This window comes from Sapajus apella, unplaced genomic scaffold (genome assembly GCF_009761245.1).
Source record: "Sapajus apella isolate SASKATOON/1434 unplaced genomic scaffold, GSC_monkey_1.0 scaffold1, whole genome shotgun sequence".
NCBI lineage: Eukaryota > Metazoa > Chordata > Mammalia > Primates > Cebidae > Sapajus > Sapajus apella.
This window is the reverse complement of record NW_022436941.1, coordinates 20,500,705-20,518,956: the sequence shown is the minus strand read 5'-3', so window position 1 is coordinate 20,518,956 and position 18,252 is coordinate 20,500,705.

The following is an 18,252-nucleotide window of genomic DNA, read 5'->3' as shown; positions in this document are numbered from 1 at the left end:
CCCTCCCTCCCTCCCCCCTCTCCCTCCCCTCTCTCTCCCTCTTCCCTTCTCTCCCCTTCTCCCTCTTTTTCCTTCTCCCCCTCTCCCTGCTGTCTCTCCTCTCCCTGTCTCCCTCTCCCTCTCCCCCTTTCCTTCTCTCTCTCTCCCTCTCTCTCTCTTCCCCCCCCCATGTTTGCATTTTTGCCAAAATATGGAATCACCTGTCCTTCTAGGGCAATAAATCTGAGGAGAAAGAATTAAAACTAAATACACTAGATACCAAATGTGTTATTTATATCAGAGGAAAACAAGTTTAGAGATAGACTGATTTAAGAAGAAAACCTGAAATCTGAGAGCTAAATTATCTTGGTCCAAGCTGAGAGCAGAAAGCAACTGAGAAGAAATGTAGGGGAAAAATGACAAGGTTGCTGATGGTATCAGTTGGAAAGCAAATGTTGAATTAGGTTTCCTCAGGTGAATCAGAGTCTCAATAGGTGCATATTTAGGGCTGACTTGGTTAAGGGTGGATACAGATGGAAACCTTGAGGAGGAAAGGGTGATGTCAATATGTAAGGAGACACAGTATTAAGCATTAGGACTTGTTGATGCATTAATGTTTGATTAGTTTTTTTTTTCTGATGAAAGATGTTTCCTTTGGATAGCTTGAAAAATGACATTTAAAAAATAAGATAAATAACTTATTGCATTAAACTAGCTACTATGTGTATTTTGGCATGTGTCCTTCCAGAAATTTTGCAATTTATAAATAATAAACACATACATATGTATACTATATACATATACTTTTTTTCAATGTATACGTTCTTATTTTAAACCAAATTTAAAGTGTACTATTTGTAAAGTTTTCATCCCCTTTTCATAAACATTTTAGCAAGTAGTTATTAACTGATGAAACATAATTTTAATTACAAAAATCATTTAAACATACAGAAATTAATTTTATAGATTATTTTAGTTTTTACTATTACAAAATAAACTATTTGGAATTTGTATCTATCACTTTTAATTTGAATTTCTAAAAATAGGTACATATGCACAGTTTTAAGTTCCTTGATCTTTTTAACAAATTTTCTTCCAGAGAGTTTGTTCCATTTTTACTTCTGCCATCAGTTTTTAATAAAATATTTCAAATATAAAAAATATATTTTATTATTTACTCATATTTTTAAAGAAGAGCAAGAACTATTTCTCAATTAACTCAATTAATATTCAAGCAAATCTTTCATAGAATCTATAATACTTTTCCAAGTTTACCTTATTCAGTTCACAAGGTGATTTGGGATTTTATTTAGCCTTACATGTTAAAGTTGAGTGAAATAGGACAATCAGACTATAAAAGCCTCCACATTGAATAGTCTGATGGAAATAATCTCAACATGTTACTTTCATAGTAACAAACAATAGATTAAGAAACATTGACAGGATATTTTGACTTCCAGAAATATATTAGAGGCATCTATTTCAGGGTAGAGTCTTACTACCTATAGTTTGATTCTTTTCAAAGACTTAAGATATCGATTCAACTTTTTTTTTTTTAAACAAACTTTCAGGAATATGGCTTTAATTAATCTTGGTGAAACTTTAGATGAATTAAAAATGATAAAAATGGGTACTGATATTCATAATTGACCAAAGTATTTACAATATTGTCAAGTAAATACGTTCTACTGTGTAACTCTGCTCAGCTTTCTTTCAGCTATTCTTCCAGTTTTCTTACAATTTAACTAATTACAATCCAACTTTAACATAATTCAGCTTTTAATAATTGCTTTGTAATGGATAGAGTAATTTCTAATGTTTATATTGGAAAATATGAATGAACTTTGAGATAGAGTGAGCAAGATATAGAAAGCATATTAAGGTTACTTAAATACAAGTGTTGCTACTTAAATTTTACATATTCCTTAAAGAGAAGTTCATTATTTCTGGAAAAGGGAAATGAAACACAAATGAGATGAAATATCAGTAGGAAAACAATATGAGCAATGGTAGGTTGCTGTAATTAGCTGGAATTACCAGTTTTATTGCTTCCCTCTTCATTCCCCCATCTATCAGAGGATCTCTAGATTCCTTTGGATCTGATTTTAGAAGTATAAACTCAAAAAAATATTTTAGTTAGAATTGTTCTATGAAGTAATTTGATATTAAAAATCTTTTGTTGAATAGGAAGGAATTTGTTTTAGCTGCACAAAAGGATGCAATTGAATTTGAAGAAAAAGCTGAGGACTTAGAATTATAGGGATTTTTACAGGGTCTAATATCGTAATTATTTTCTTTATGTACATAGAGAAAAACAAGATGTTCTCCCTGAAGAATACTACCACATTTTCTACATCATTAAAATAGTAATAATATGTACATTAGGAAATGGAAGAGTGTTATGTAGTTGGACAGGCTCATAGATAAAAAGAAATGACAACTTACAAGAACAAACTAGGGCAGGGATATGCAAATTTTCCCAATTCAGGGGATAAAGGAAAGACATAGAAGAGATTAAAATATATAAATATAATATTTACAGATCAATAAAAATATTCTATACTTTATAAATATTTTAACAATCATTATTGTATGTTGTAGTTACTTTGGCTGAAGTAATAGCTGAGATAATGACTTAATCTTATTTTATTGGAAAGACATGGGAAAACACTGTACTTTTAAGCAGAACTAGTGATATAAAGAAGGCTTTTTTCTTTGAAATCCCTTTTGAAATCCTTTTGAAACTTTTGCTTCTTATTCTTTTACTCACACTATTGTGAAACACAAACCAGATTATCACATTTTATAATGTTCTGCCATTATTAGCTGTGTGGGTTTTTGGCTCTTTAAAATATTCATTTATTTCATCTGAAAAATAGAATTAAAATATCTAACTAGAAGGGTTTGGGTAAGGACTAATTGAATTAATACATTTCAAAGTACTAACATTTTCAGTAAATATGAGGCATAATAAAAACCATCGTTATAGGTATCAGCTTCTAAGATGGCTCCAATGATCCTGCCTTCTGGTATTCACAAGAGTCTTGTGTGATCTCCCCCAGCGTCATACACCAGGGATGGTTTGTGTAACCAATAGCATTCTATAAAAGTGATAACATTTTACCTCTGATATTATGCATACAAGAACCTATGGCACTTGATTTGATGATTCTCTGACTCTATTGGATTATTCACTCCGGGAAGAAACCATCATGTTGTGAACATCCTTAAGAAATCTTCTACATGGCAGGGAACTGAAGCTTAGGTCAGAATCCAGCCAGAAATGGAGGCATGACAACCATGCGAGTGAGCTTGGAAGCAAATTCTCCAACTCCAGCTAACCTGTTTGACTATAGCCCTGGTCCACAGCTTGATTGCAGCCTTCTGAGAGATTATGAGATAATAAATGTTTGTTGTCTTAAGACGCTAAATATTTGGATAATTTGTTATGACCAAGAGATCAGCAACGTGTTCTATAATTATAATAATTATAATAAAATAATGGCAATTTTTATAATAAGGATAAATTTAACATCAAAAGTCACCTACTAATTTCAGATATAAAGTAAACATATTTTTCTAAATTATTTCATGTAGTCTCCCTTTCCCAAGAAACCCTACTAAGCTTTAAATTATTAAGCCTATATTATAGGTAAAGAAATAAAAATATCTCAAGAATACTCATTTATGTATATAAGTCATACTTCCTTTGGTCCTCATGTCATAGTATAGAGCGCGTATAACCTCAACATGTTGCTCTTGACACCTTGATATGGTACTACCTTGCAGAGCCACTAATAATAGAGCAAAGATGTGGCTCTACAGCTATTGCTTAGAACCTTGGAAGAAAATGCAGTAGTATTCTTCGGGGGAATATCCTGTTTTTCTCTATGTAAAGATAGCGAATAATCACCAGATGTAAGATGAAAAAAGTATTTTCCTAGGATAAAGAGAAATGGATTTACATGGAATTCTGCCCTTGGGAGAATAATCAAAGTCAAGTGACATCAGTTTTTTATTTTCTTCAATATCTCCATTCAGAGAGATTTGTCAGGTACTGAGGTGTACAGCCGCAGAAAAGATTCCTTCAGGGTTTCAAACATTGTAAATAATTTTATAAGTGTTTAGGTTTCATCTTTGTAGTGTTTAGGCTTGACCTATGTACACTAGAAAGTATGGAAAGTGAGATCCCTTTGTATAATGGTATCTTTATTAATAAAAGAAAAACTGTGGAGATGCCCTTATTTCTCTTAAATACTACCCAGTTCTAATTACTTCCCAGTAAAATCAACAGTCTGTTTTATTTGAAGAGAAAAACAGGGAAGATAATGTATGTTGCTATTGAAACAAGTAGGAGGGCATAAATAAGGCAAGATGACTTGTTCTAGTTTTTCTGTAATGGAAAATCTGTCATAAAGCAGAAAGAAAATGAAGGTGAATAATTTTTAGTTTCTCTATATAGGTGTCTGTTATTTCTATCAGAGGAATGACAATTCGATTACATTATTTCAAATAAAGAAAATTATTGTTAAAAGTACATACAACACAATTGTGTAACCCACTCGTTCTTGACTTTTGAAGTAAACACACCAGAAGTCAAAATTTCGCTTGAATATTTACCTATTATTAATCATGTGTGTTTTATAAACTAATCATGTTTAAGAATTTTTATATACCAACATACTTAGATGTGAAAACAAAACAGGAAAAAAAGTTAAACAAAATTTAAGTAGCTAATGCTTTTTTGAGTACTTTCTATCTGCTAGAAACTGTAAAAATTGGCAGACTGGTCAATATTTCAGTAAAGGACATACAGATTTGAGAGTTGCCTCAAATGTCATAGCCTAATCTTGGCAAGGAGAAAAGGTATTTGGTTTTCAAATACTACATAAGAGCGTTTTCCAATATTCGAACTAGTATGCAATGACTCCAAGGCAAGTGTACTTGAAGTTACTTATTAGCTGTCTATCCCCTCGCTTTAAATTTTATTGAAGAATTACATAGGTATTGAAAAGTGCATATGTCATTTGTTGATGAAATGTATGAAGTGAGCACAGTCACGTAAATAGCATTAAGATTAGGACTCCAGAAGTTACCAGTATCCCAAATTCTGACTGTATAGTTTTGTAAATATCTTAAGTTAATGAAATATACCGTATGTAATGCTCCGTTTCTTTTTTCTTTCAACATGAAATTTGAGAGATTTCTCTTTTTCTTTTGCATATCAGAATACACATTAGTTTGCTTTATATACCCCACTTAGGAGTGGAATATCTGGATGATAGAATATGCATATTGTTAGCTTTAGCAGAGATTTCTAAGCACTTTTTCAAATGGGTTGCACTAATTTTTACTCCAACCAGCTGTGTATGAAAATCATAGTTTTCCTAAATGCTATCCATCAGTTGGTTGTATCTAGTTTTTGTTTTAGATATTCAGGTGGTTGTGTAGGGTAACTCATTGGGATTTTAGTTCATATTTTCCTATTTACCTAAACTGAGTTTTATTTCTTATGTGTATATGCCACTTGGATATATTCTTTTGTAAAGTACCTATGTAAATATTTTATACCTTTTATACTAGTTTGATTGCCTTTTTCCCCCTATTGGTTAGTAGAAAATCTTTACATATTTTAAATCTTTATATATTTTTGAGTTCTTTGTCAGATACATATGCATACACACACACAGTTAAAATATTCAACTCTATGTGTTGCAATTTCATTCTTTTACTGATACCTTTTGATAATTAGGTCATTTTAATTATAATCTTACCTAATTTAATATATTTTATCACTTTTTATGTCTTATATAAATCAAGAAAGCTTTGTTTATCCCAGTGTCATAAAGATATTCTTTTTATCTAAAGGCCTTATTTTTTTATTTTTCACTTTGAAATCTATAATCTTTTTCCCTTGCCCTTTTTTTTTTTACTTTATTTTTTCCATAAATTATAGGTGTACAGGTGGTATTTGGTTACATGAATAAGGTCTTTAGTGATGAATTGTGAGATTTTGGTGCACCCATCAACTGAACAGTATACACTGTACCATATTTGTAGTCTTTTATCCCTCGCCCCCCTCCCACTATTGCCCCGAAGTCCCCAAAGTCCATTGTGTAATTCTTATGCCTTTTGCATTCTCATAGCTTAGCCCCAACATATCAGTGACAACATACAGTGTTTGATTTTTCCATTCTTGAGTTATTTCACTTAGAATAATAGTCTCCAATCCATCCAGGTCACTCCAAATGCTGCTAATTCATTCCATTTATAGCTGTATAATATTCCATCATATATATAAGATGATTCCATATATATATGGAATGCTGATTCCATATATATGTGATGGAATACTATACTAGATTGCTTTTGGCAGTATTGTCACTTTCACAATATTGGTTCTACCCCTCTATGAGCATGGGAAGTGTTTCCATTTGATTGTGTCATCTATGATTTCTTTCAGCAATGTTTTGCTTTGTCAAAGATCAAACAAAGATCATATGTATATATGCAGCATATATATGATGGAACATTTTGCAGCCATAAATAATATTATATATATGTACACATCTTTACCACTGTTTCTTTATCCACTCATTGATTGATGAGCATTTGGGTTGATTCCACAATTTTGGATTGTGAATTGTGCTGCTGCGGTAAACAACCTTGTGCAAATGCCTTTCTCAAATAATAACTTCTTTTCCTCTGTGTATATATCCAGTACTGGGATTACCGGATCAAATAGTACTTCTATTCTTAGTTCTTTAAGGAATCTCCACACTGTTTTCCATAGTGGTTGTACTAGTTTACATTCCCACCAGCATTGTAGAAGTGTACCCTGTTCACTGCATCCGTGCCAACATTTACTGTTTCTTGATTTTTTGATTATGGCCATTCTTGCAGGAGGAAGGTGGTATTACATTGTGGTTTCGATTTGCATTTCCCTGATAATTAGTGATGCTGAGCATTTTTTCATATGATTGTTGGCCATTTGTAGATCTTCTTTTGAGAATTGTCTACTCATGTCCTTAGCCCACTTTTTGATGGGATTGTTTGTTTTTTTCTTACTGATTTGTTTAAGTTCATTGTAGATTATGGATTTTAGTCCTTTGTCAGATGTATAGATTGTGAAGATTTTCTCCTGCTCTGTGGGTTGTCTGCTTACTCTGCTGACTGTTCCTTTTACCATGCAAAAGCTCTTTAGTTTAATTAGGTCCCAGCTATTTATCTTTGCCTTTATTTTAATTGTACTTTAAGCTCTGAGGTACATGTACACATCCTGCAGGATTGTTGCTTAGGTACACACATGCCATAGTGGTTTGTTGTCTCCATCCCCCTGTCGCCTACATCAGTCATTTCTCCTGGTGTTATCCCTCCCAATATCCCCAGCCCCTGCTGTCTCTCCTCTCCTCCCCGACCCATACCTTCCCTGATATGTGATGTTCCCCTCTCTGTCCCAATGTTTTTTCATTGTCCATCACCTGCCTATGAGTGAAAACATGCGATGTTTGGTTTTCTGTTCTTGTGTCAGTTTTTTGAGAATGATGGTTTCCAGATTCACCCATGTCCCTACAAAGGATGTGAACTCATCCTTTTTGATGACAGCATAGTATTCCATGGTATATATATGCCACATTTTCTTTGTCCAGTCTATCCTTGATGGGCATTTGGGTTGGTTCCAGGTCTTTGCTATTGTAAATGGTGCTGCAGTGAACATACATGCGCATATGTCTTTATAATAGAATGATTTATAATTCTTTGGGTATATACCCAGTAATGGGATTGCTGGGTCAAATGGTATTTCTGTTTCTAGATCCTTGAGGAATCACCACACTGTCTTCCACAATGGTTGAATTAATTTACACTCCCACCAAATTGTAAAAGTGTTCCTATTTCTCCACATCCTTTCCAGTGTCTGTTCTTTCCTGATTTTTTAATGATTGCCATTCTAACTGGCATGAGATGGTATCTCAATGTGGATTTGATTTGTATTTCTCTAATGACCAGTGATGATGAGCATTTTTTCATGTTTATTGGCCTCATAAATGTCTTCTTTTGAAAAGTATCTGTTCATGTCCTCCACCCAATTTGAATGGGTTTATTTTTTCTTGTAAATCTGCTTTAGTTATTTGTATATTCTGGATATTAGCCCTTTGTCAGTTGGGTATCTTGCAAACATTTTTTCGCATTCTGTTGGGTGCCAGTTCACTCTAGTGATTGTTTCTTTTGCTGTGTAGAAACCCTTGAGTTTAATTAGGTCTCATTTGTCTATTTTGGCTTTTGTTGCCATTGCTTTTGGTGTTTTAGTCATAAGTCATTGCCTATGCCTATGTCCTGAATGATATTGCCTAGGTTTTCTTCTAGGAGTTTTATGGTGTTAGGTCTTATTTGATCTAAATATTTGATCCATGTGGAGTTAATTTTGTGTAAGGTATAAGGAAGGGGTCCAGATTCAGCTTTCTGCTCATGGCTAGCCAATTTTCCCAACACCATTTATTAAACAGGGAATCCTTTCCCCGTTGCTTGTTTTTGTCAGCTTTGTTAAAGATCAGATGCTTGTAGATATGTGGTGTTACTTCTGAGGTCTCTGTTCTGTTCCATTGGTCTATATCTCTGTTTTGGTACCAGTACCATACTGTTTTGATTACTGTAGCCTTGTAGTATAGTTTGAAGTCTCGTAGTGTGATGCCTACAGTTTTGTTCTTTTTGCTTAGGATTTTCTTGGCTATGCAGGCTTTTTTGTTTGTTTGTTTGTTTCATATGAAGTTTAAGGTGGATTTTTCCAGTTCTGTGAAGAAGGTCAATGGTAGTTTGATGGGGATAGCATTTAATCTATAAATTACTTTGGGCATTGTGGCCATTTTCACGATATTGACTCTTTCTAACCATGAGCATGGGTTGTTTTTCCATCTGTTTGTATCCTCTCTTATTTCCTTGAGCAGTGGTTTATAATTCTACTTGAAGAGGTCCTTCATGTCCTTTTGTTAGTTGTATTCCTAGGTATTTTATTCTCTTTATTTTTGTTGCATTTGCTTTTGGGTTCTTGGTTATGAAATCCTTGCCTAAGCTGATGTCTAGAAGGGTTTTTCTGATAATGTCTAGAATTTTTATAGTTTCATGTCTTAGGTTTAAGACTTTAATCCATCTTGAGTTGACTTTTGCATAAGGTGATAGATGGAGACTCTAGTTTTATTATCCTTCATGTGGCTAGCCAATTATCCCAGTACCATTTGTTAAAAAGGGTGTCCTTTCCCCATTATGTTTTTGTTTGCTTTGTCATAGATCAATTGACTGTAAGTATTTGGGTTTATTTATGGGTTCTCTGTTCTGTTTCACTGGTCTATATGCCTATTTTTATGCCAGTACCATGCTATTTTTGCTGTCTATGATCTAATAGTATAGTTTGAAATTAGGTAGTGTGATACCTCCAGATTTGTTCTTTTTGCTTAGTCTTGCTTTGACTATGCAGGTTCTTTTTTTGTTCCATATGAATTTTAGAATTGTTTTTTCTAATTCTGTGAAGAATGATGGTGAAATTTTTATGGGGATTGCATTGAATTTGTAGATTGTTTTTGGCAGTATTGTCAGTTTCACAATATTGATTCTACCCCTCCATGAGCATGGGATGCATTTTCATTTGTGCCATCTATGATTTCTTTCAGCAGTATTTTGTAATTTTCCTTGTAGAGGTCTTTCGACTCCTTGGGTAGGTATATTTCTAAGTATTTTTTTTTTTTGCAGTATTATAAAGGGTTGAGTTCTTGATTTGATTCTCTACTTGGTTGCTGTTGGTTTATAGAAGAGCTACTGATTTGAGTACATTAATCCTGTATCCAGAACTTTGCTGAATTCTTTTATCAGTTCTAAGAGCTTTCTGGAAGAATCTTTAGGGTTTTCAATGTAAATGATCATATTGTCAGCCAACAATGACAGTTTGACTTACTCTTTACTGATGCCCTTTCTTTCTTTCTCTTGTCTGATTGCTTTAGCTAGAACTTTGAGTACTGTGTTGAAGAAGAATGCTGAGAGTGGGTATCCTTGTCTTGTTCCATTTCTCAGTGAGAATGCTTTCAACTTTTCTGTATTCAGTATTATGTTGGCTGTAGGTTTGTCATAGATGGCTTTTATTACATTAAGGTATGCCCCTTTTATGCTGATTTTGCAGAGAGTTTTAATCATAAAAGGATGCTGGATTTTGTCTAATGCTTCTTCTGCATCTATTGAGATGATCATGTGAGTTTTGCTTTTAGTTTTGCTTATGTGGTCTATCATATTTATGGACTTGAGTATGTTAAACCATTCCTACATCCCTGATATAAAACCCACTTGATCATGGTGGATTATCTTTCTGATATGTTGTTGGATTTGGTTAGCCAGTATTAAGGATTTTAGCATCTATGTTCATCAAGGATATCAGTCTGTAGTTTTCTGTTTGATTGTGTCTTTTCCTGGTTTGGTATTAGGGTGATGCTGATTTCATAGAATGAGTTAGGGAGGTTCCTTCTGTCTCTATTGTGTGGAAAAATGTCAAAAGGATTGTTACCAATTCTTTGAATGTCTGGTAGAATTCTGCTGCGAATCCATCTGGTCCTGGACTTTTTTGTTGTTGTTGGTAACTTTTTTATTACCATTTCAATTTTGCTGCTTGTTATTATTCTGTTCTGTGTGTCTTATTCTTCCTGATTTAAGCTAGGAGGGCTGCATTATCCCACGAATTTATCCATTTCTTCTAGGTTTTCTGGTTTATGTGCATGAAGTTATTCATAGTAGCATTGAATGATTTTTTGTATTTCAGTGGTATCAGAGTAAAGAGACCACCTACAAAATGGGAGAAAATTTTTGCAATCGATGCATCCTACAAAGGTTTAAAGCATTTATAAAGAACTTAAGCCAATTTACAAGAAAAAACAAAATGACTCCAAAAGCAAAGGACATGAACAGAGACTTTTCAAAAAGAAGACATACATGCAGCCAACAGTCACATAAAAAAAGCTCAACATTACTAATCATTAGAGAAATGCCAATCAAAACCACAGTGAGATACCATTTAACACTAGTCAGAGTGGCTACTATTAAAAAATAAAAAAATAACATGCTGCCAAGGTTGTGGAGAAAAAGAAATGTTTATATACTACTGGTGGAAGTGTAAATTTGTTCAGTCATTGTGAAAGACAGTGCATCTGTTCCTCAAACTTCTAAAGACAGAAATGCCATTTGACCCAGCAATCTCAGTTCTTTATAATACCCAAAGGATTATAAATCATTCTATTATAAAGATACATGCATGTATATGTTCACTGCAGCACTACTTGCAATAGCAAAGACATTGAATCAAACTAAATGTCTATCAATGATAGACTGGAAAAAGGAAATGTGGTATATATAGACTGTGTAAAATTATGCAGCCATAAAAAGAGATTGTGTCCTTTGCAGGTGCATGAATGGAGCTGGATGCCATTATACTTAGAAGCTAACACAGGAAAAGAAAACCAAATAATGCATGTTGTCAAGTTTTTGTTATTTTTAATCAATTGTTGAGATATTTTCATGTCTTCCATTATGATTGTGTATTTGTATATTCTTTTAGTTCTGTTAATTTTTGCTTTAACCATAATTATTGCATACAGACTTAGAATTCTGACACATTATTCATGGATTAAACCTTTATCATTATAGAATATCTTCTTTACCTTTCAAAATGCTTTTGCCCTAAAATATGTAATATATTGATTTAACTATGCCACCATTTTTTGGTTAGTGTTTTAAAATATATGTTTTCTGTTCCTTTCAATTTTTCTGGTCTTTATATTTAAGGTATATCTTTTGTATTCAGTATATTATGGAGACTTTTAAAATATAGTATGGAAATCTTAATTCTTTAATTGAAATACTATTCTTTGTATGATTATTTTAGTCTATATGTGTTTGTAAATCATGCTTTCTATTTTATACACCTGGGTCATTCAATTTTTCTTTTTTTGTCATCTTTGGATGATATATGGTTAAAAAATTATCAATTTTTTAAATTGTATTTACAGTACTATTTACATTTAATGTTTCTAGTGGATTTAGTGCAGAGTTTTACATGACCAAGTCTTTCAAATAGTCTAAAAATACATGTTTTCTACTGTCCTCAAAATAGGTAGCATGATAAAACTTTCCATACAACAAAAGTTGTAGTTTTCCAAGGCATTTTATACAAGTAAACATATATAACTAGAATAGGGAAAATGAGAAAGATTTCAATTCCAAATTCTGTCTACAATCCATGATACCCTGGGATATAACATGTTTTAGATATCAGAAATACACATATATAGCAATATATAGTAGGAATCAGGACTATATATGTATGTGTATATGCACATATGTGTTATATATAATCTCTACTCAAAAGGAAAATACATATACATGTGCACCCACAGAGAGATTGAGAGAATGGAGGAAAAATCAAAATAAAACTACCTACATGGAGAAACAAGACATTGTGAATAGAGATAATTTAGACTTACAACACACGTCATGTTAAACTGTGTGCATAGTACCTTATACAAACCTAATACAAAGCTAAATTTATCATCTTTCTTGAGTAAAAGCTACAGAGACACAACTGACATAACACTGTTATTCTTTACTATGAGAAAAATAGATTTTCATTGTTGTTTAATATAACTACTGCTGCAATAAACTCATATAATTTTTATAAATACCAACAGCTAAAATTGATGGTTTATTTTAATTTTGTATCAATATTATAATATGAATTTAATATAAGACACAAATTTCATGTACCTGATTCTTTTTTATGAAATGTATCTTCAAACTCTTTGATCTCAATGTCATTTCAGAAGTCTTTTAATTTCATGCTATAATATTAACAAGAATGTCAGTTTCTTTCAGAAGTTGTCACCTAAACCATATAAAAATCTTGGTTTCTTAAGTGGGAGAGCTTAAATTAATAGTTGTTTTGTTTGTTCAACCAGTCAATGAGCATCTTTATAATCTCAATATAATATATCATCAGCTTCTTTTTCCTTAAGAAAATAAACCTGTTAGTAAAATATATTTTTAAAGGCATTATTTGTAGCATTACATCTGAATCTGACCCAAGGGTTATGTTGACAGGCTTATTGCATGTCATTTCTGTTCTTCATCTGTGCCAGTTCGTTCTTACTAAGTAATTTCTTTAAGTGGAAACTTCCTATGAAAGATTGTCATTTTGAGGTTATGGGAATTTAGAAATTTTCTCTAACTGAACATCGGGTTGTCAGTTTGTCAAAACTTCCTATCTCTTATCTATCAATCATATGCTTTTGAATCAGTTTGAGATAAAGCTTTTTCTGGCTGTGATGACTTTGTGATTTATTAGAATCTACACTGTGCATCTTTTTTTAGGAACCATGTGACTTGATAAAGGAACAGACATGTTTCCAAGAACCTTGAGAAGATCTGTTGTAAAGAATTGCATCTTATTTTTCATAGTAACAACCCTGAGATTATAGGATTTGCCTTTTGTATACAAATCAAAATTTAACTTTAGGCAGCCAATCCAACATGGCAGAAATACAGACATCTTCAGGGCTATGCTGATTGCTGCTTACTCATCTTAAACTCATAGAATGGATTGAAGCCAACCACTACGTCCATAGCACTCAAGAGCTGTGGGGACTAGTGATAGAACCCAGGTGACATTTTTGTCTGTCTACGTAAAAATTAATAGAAATATTCCACTTATGATGTCTTTAACCAAAACGAATGTTCTTTACCCCTGTGCTATAAGAAAGTGATTAAAATTTGAGAGAGCATGCCATTTAGAATCCTTTGTAGAAGAGAAATGAGACTCCCTTTCTTGGTACCGTGAGATTACATAGTGTCCCATAGCCTCCTTAGAAAGGACAAAGAAAAGACAGTTTAAGCCATCAGGACTTTACACAAAAGAGTCTGGAAGAAACAGTTTTAACTGGAGAGGACTGCAATAACTTGTTAAGCAAACTTCAATTCCATTCACCCATCCCGGGGGGAAGAAGATTAGGTCAGTTACAAAAATAAAGAGGCTGCATTATTCTATCTTTTCTGCACATTTTCATAAATATATGTTCTTTTATCCTGTTAACACATTACAGAACAAACACACCCTTTCATTACAGATAAAGTTAGTCCCCCACCAGGTGCAGGAAAACTTTTTTTGGTAGTTTCCTGCCAATGTGTGTGAAGTGTTGGACACAAACACAGTGTCCTGATTGCCCCAGTCTTGGAGTACATGGTGTACTTCAAACTGTAGGGTGTTGAACGTTCCACAGCACATGTCTATGGCCAAGGTTTTATGTTCCTAGGATTTTCACATTTCTGTCAGACACTAGTTATTCATTTGTTTCCTTTTTTGACTGTCTTGAGAAACTAAATTATATTTATAATGACAATCTTCTTTACATTTTTCTCCCTCCCGTCCTGTGTCTTGCTCTCCCTTCCTTCCTTTTTTTTTTTTTTTTTTTTTCAACGTAAATGTTATCACAGTTTCTATCTTTCCACTGAAGAGTGTTATAAACATACCTGGCTTTTCCAAAGAGAAAAATGCAGACTTAATCTTCAATGTAGTACAAACTTGCCTGAGCAAATGTTAATCAAGATAGGGGTGTAAAGGTATGAGAATGTTCAATCCTGTGAGAACATTCAATGTTAGTAAAACAGTAGATTCTCTAAAATATTTATTTTTCAGATTTTTCAGACACAAGATGTTTGGCAAAATTTATAAAAGCTGATATTTCAAATTCTATAGAACTGAGTTTCATTGTTATTTATTTGAAAGCAATATTATTCAAATTAAGACTATTATACATTTCCTATTCTATTTTATTTATAGATTTCAATGAGTAGGTCTTTGTACTGCCAAAATTAATCTCAGAGTAATATGAGAAAAATGAACATGTTCTTATATCAGCCCAAGAATAATAAGGGTATTTTAAGCAACCTGGAAGGTCATTTGGGACAAATGAAATATGAGTTTCATTTCCTGGGTATTTCGTCAAAGGAATTAGGCTGAATATGGCAATAACCAGTTTCTCTTATCTTTGCTTAAAATTAATACAAAATAACCTTTTGTTGAAGGATAGCAACAAAGCAAGCTTTTAGTTTTTCAAAATTTCCTTTATCTGCTTATAAAAAAATACTCTAATAATTTTAGCTTAAGTTCCTATGGGCAACTAAATGTGTTAAAAAATGTTAAAAATATTTATAAAATTTTTACCACAGATTAAGTCAGTAATTAAATATAAGTATTAAAATGCATTTGCAAAACTGTTATTAATTTTAGGTATAATTTAGTATATTCCAGAAATACGTGTGACTGTTGATCATTTGTTAATTTCAGACCCATCTATATGGTGCTAGCAATTCTGGTTCTAGCAATTCCACCATTACCTGATGTACAGTAGCATCACTTATTCTTTTATTCATCTTAGAACTCAAAGCAAATTTTCTAGCCATAGTTATACTGATGAGGTTTTAAAATACCCTGATTCATCCAGGTGCAGTGGCACGTGCCTGTAATCCCAGCACTTTGAGAGGTTGAGGCAGGAGGCTTGAGGTAAGGAGTTTGGGAGCAGCCTGTCTAACATGATGAAACCTCGCCTCTACTAAAAATACAAACATTAGCTGGGTGTGGTGGCACACACCTGTAATCCCACCTACTTGGGAGTCTGAGGCAGGAGAATCACTTGAACTTGGGACAAAAAGTTTGCAGTGAGCCGAGATCACGCTACTGTATTATAGCTTGGATGACAGAGCGAGACTTCATCTCAAAAAATAAATGAGTAAATAAAATAAAAATGTAAAATAAAATCTGGTTCCTAGGCTGCGTTCCAGACCAAAGAGATCAAACTGCTGAGTAGTACCCAACCTAAAGTTAGATTAGGTTGACAATGCCTTTTATCAACCTAATCTAACTTTCAGAGTTGTCAAATTGAATCTTCAGTTATGATTAGAAAATTCTGATTAACATAATTCCTTACCCACATGGAAATTTCTCATCACTCCTTCCTCTATACCCTACAACATAAAATATACCTCATTGCCTTTACTAGAAACTATAAAATTATATGTAAAATTCTGTAAAAACTGTATAGAACTGTAAGACCTGCGTAGAAAGTGTTTAAAGTTATGTCTTAGGCATAGTTTTCAAAAGTTTTTAATGCTGTGATACTACTTTTGGCCACTTATATTTCATTTATGAATTTCCGAAGACTATGGGAAATGTCTGAGCCCAATGTTGGTGATCAAGATAATTTTCTTTAATAAACCAAGAAGTTTGAGCCAAGAAAATTCTATTAGTTTTAATGACCAAAACATTTAATTGTTCCAGAAATCTATAAAGTTTATCACATGTAGTCAAGACCAACATCAGCAATACAATTGCATGCATATCCACCATGGTATATTGGAAAATCAGACTGCCTGAAATTGGATTATAATCACTTAGCAGATTAATATGTTATTTTTTGGTATGGAAAAATTAATACCATTGATAGAGGAGAGTATTCTCATTTTTCATGGTTCTTAAGGGATAACTGGTAACTGTATTTTCTTTTCTTCAGCCATATTAGCTCAAACAGGTAATAATCACTAAAAGCCTCAGAATTTCTATCAGCATTCTTTTTATACAAACACAAGTATATAGATACACAGATATTTGCATTGTACCCAGACCTGGCTACATAATTTATGGGGCCAGTACAAATAAAAATGGACATTAATTAGTTCAAATATTACTAAGCATTTCATGATGGCAGAGTCAGAACTTTAAACCAAGCATAAGGCCCGTCTGCACAGGTTCTTGGGAGACCACACTGGTTACAAGCCCACAAAGAGAACTGAGATCTTGATTGTGCCTTCTACTGTGCAAAGATCTGAGATGGCAAAATAAAAAGTAGAAGGGCATAGGCTTCAAGCTCGCACACCAGTGAAGTTACCATGGGATCACTAGGGAGCAGTGTGCAGTCATACATACCTCAGAGATAAGCTCTACAGCACTATCTAAAATGACTGTAGAAATTTGGAGTTTGGAGAAATGAGTATGAGAACTCATACACATCCTGAGAAATGCCATTGGTTGTTTGCAAGAGTGTGAACTGTGTGATCTTGTGCAAGTAACTTATCATGACAGACTATTCTTATTCATAAATCTTTGTAATTATTTTCAAGGCTGCTTAGGGCCTGCTGGCCATTAATTATATTCTCTGATACTGAGAAGTGAAAGTTCTGCCATGAAGCTCTCTATGATAGATACATTACATTCAATTATAGCATATATGTTTATATTTCTGCATATTCTCATCAAATAGTGTGGTTTGAATTATGTAATATTTTTGTTTTAGGCTAAATTACAATAATATAATGTAAAAACAGAAAATATTTTATCTTCTTAGTGGAGGTGATGGAAAAGTCTTAGATTTGAAAATTACACTGTGTTCCAAATTTCTGAGTAAAATCCAGGGTATTTTTGAGTGGGCAAAGTCAGTGAAATGGCTTCTTCAAAAATGATGACAGCTTAAAGTGTAGTTTGAGTTCTTTGTTGGCACCACATATAGAAATTGTAGTTACTTTTTTGACAATTGTTAGTGCCATTTATTCCATTATTCTTTGGCCTGGCACTGTTGGTAGAATTGAATGAAAACAATAAGCAATTACCTTTAGAAACGGTGTGCACTGCTTTTGCCAGGGTAGAGGATGTAGTTGTCAGATTTCTTGGAGGACAAAATCTCAAGGGCCTCTTCTGATGTTTTCCACAATTTTATAGCATAGTTATAGTACTTTGCAGTCACTATCACATTTTCGTACTTAGCTGGGAGGAAAAAAAACCTGCCATTAAGTAAAGTCTTGGATACAGCAATGGTTTTCCAAATGTTCAATTTCTTTGGATGTAAGTGGCCAAGAGCATTCTTCGTAACAGAGTAAAAAATAGTTCAGTGAAATTCTAATTTCCTTTATTTAAATTAAGATTTTTAAATAAAAATTAACATCTGCACCTCATTAGAAAAATAAAGCAGGATAAAAGTGTTTATGATTAAATATAAGTATCATTCATCACCCTCTCGATTCTAATCCTTTCCCCAAAGCATTTTATTTTGTAAAAGCTTTTCTACACACATATGCATGCATGGGCACACATACACACCTTTGGATGTTGAATTGTTTTTCTTATGTTTTTTGAATTTTTAATAAAGATTTTAAACTGAAAATGAAGTATTTAGTTTCTAAGGAAATGTACTACAATATTAT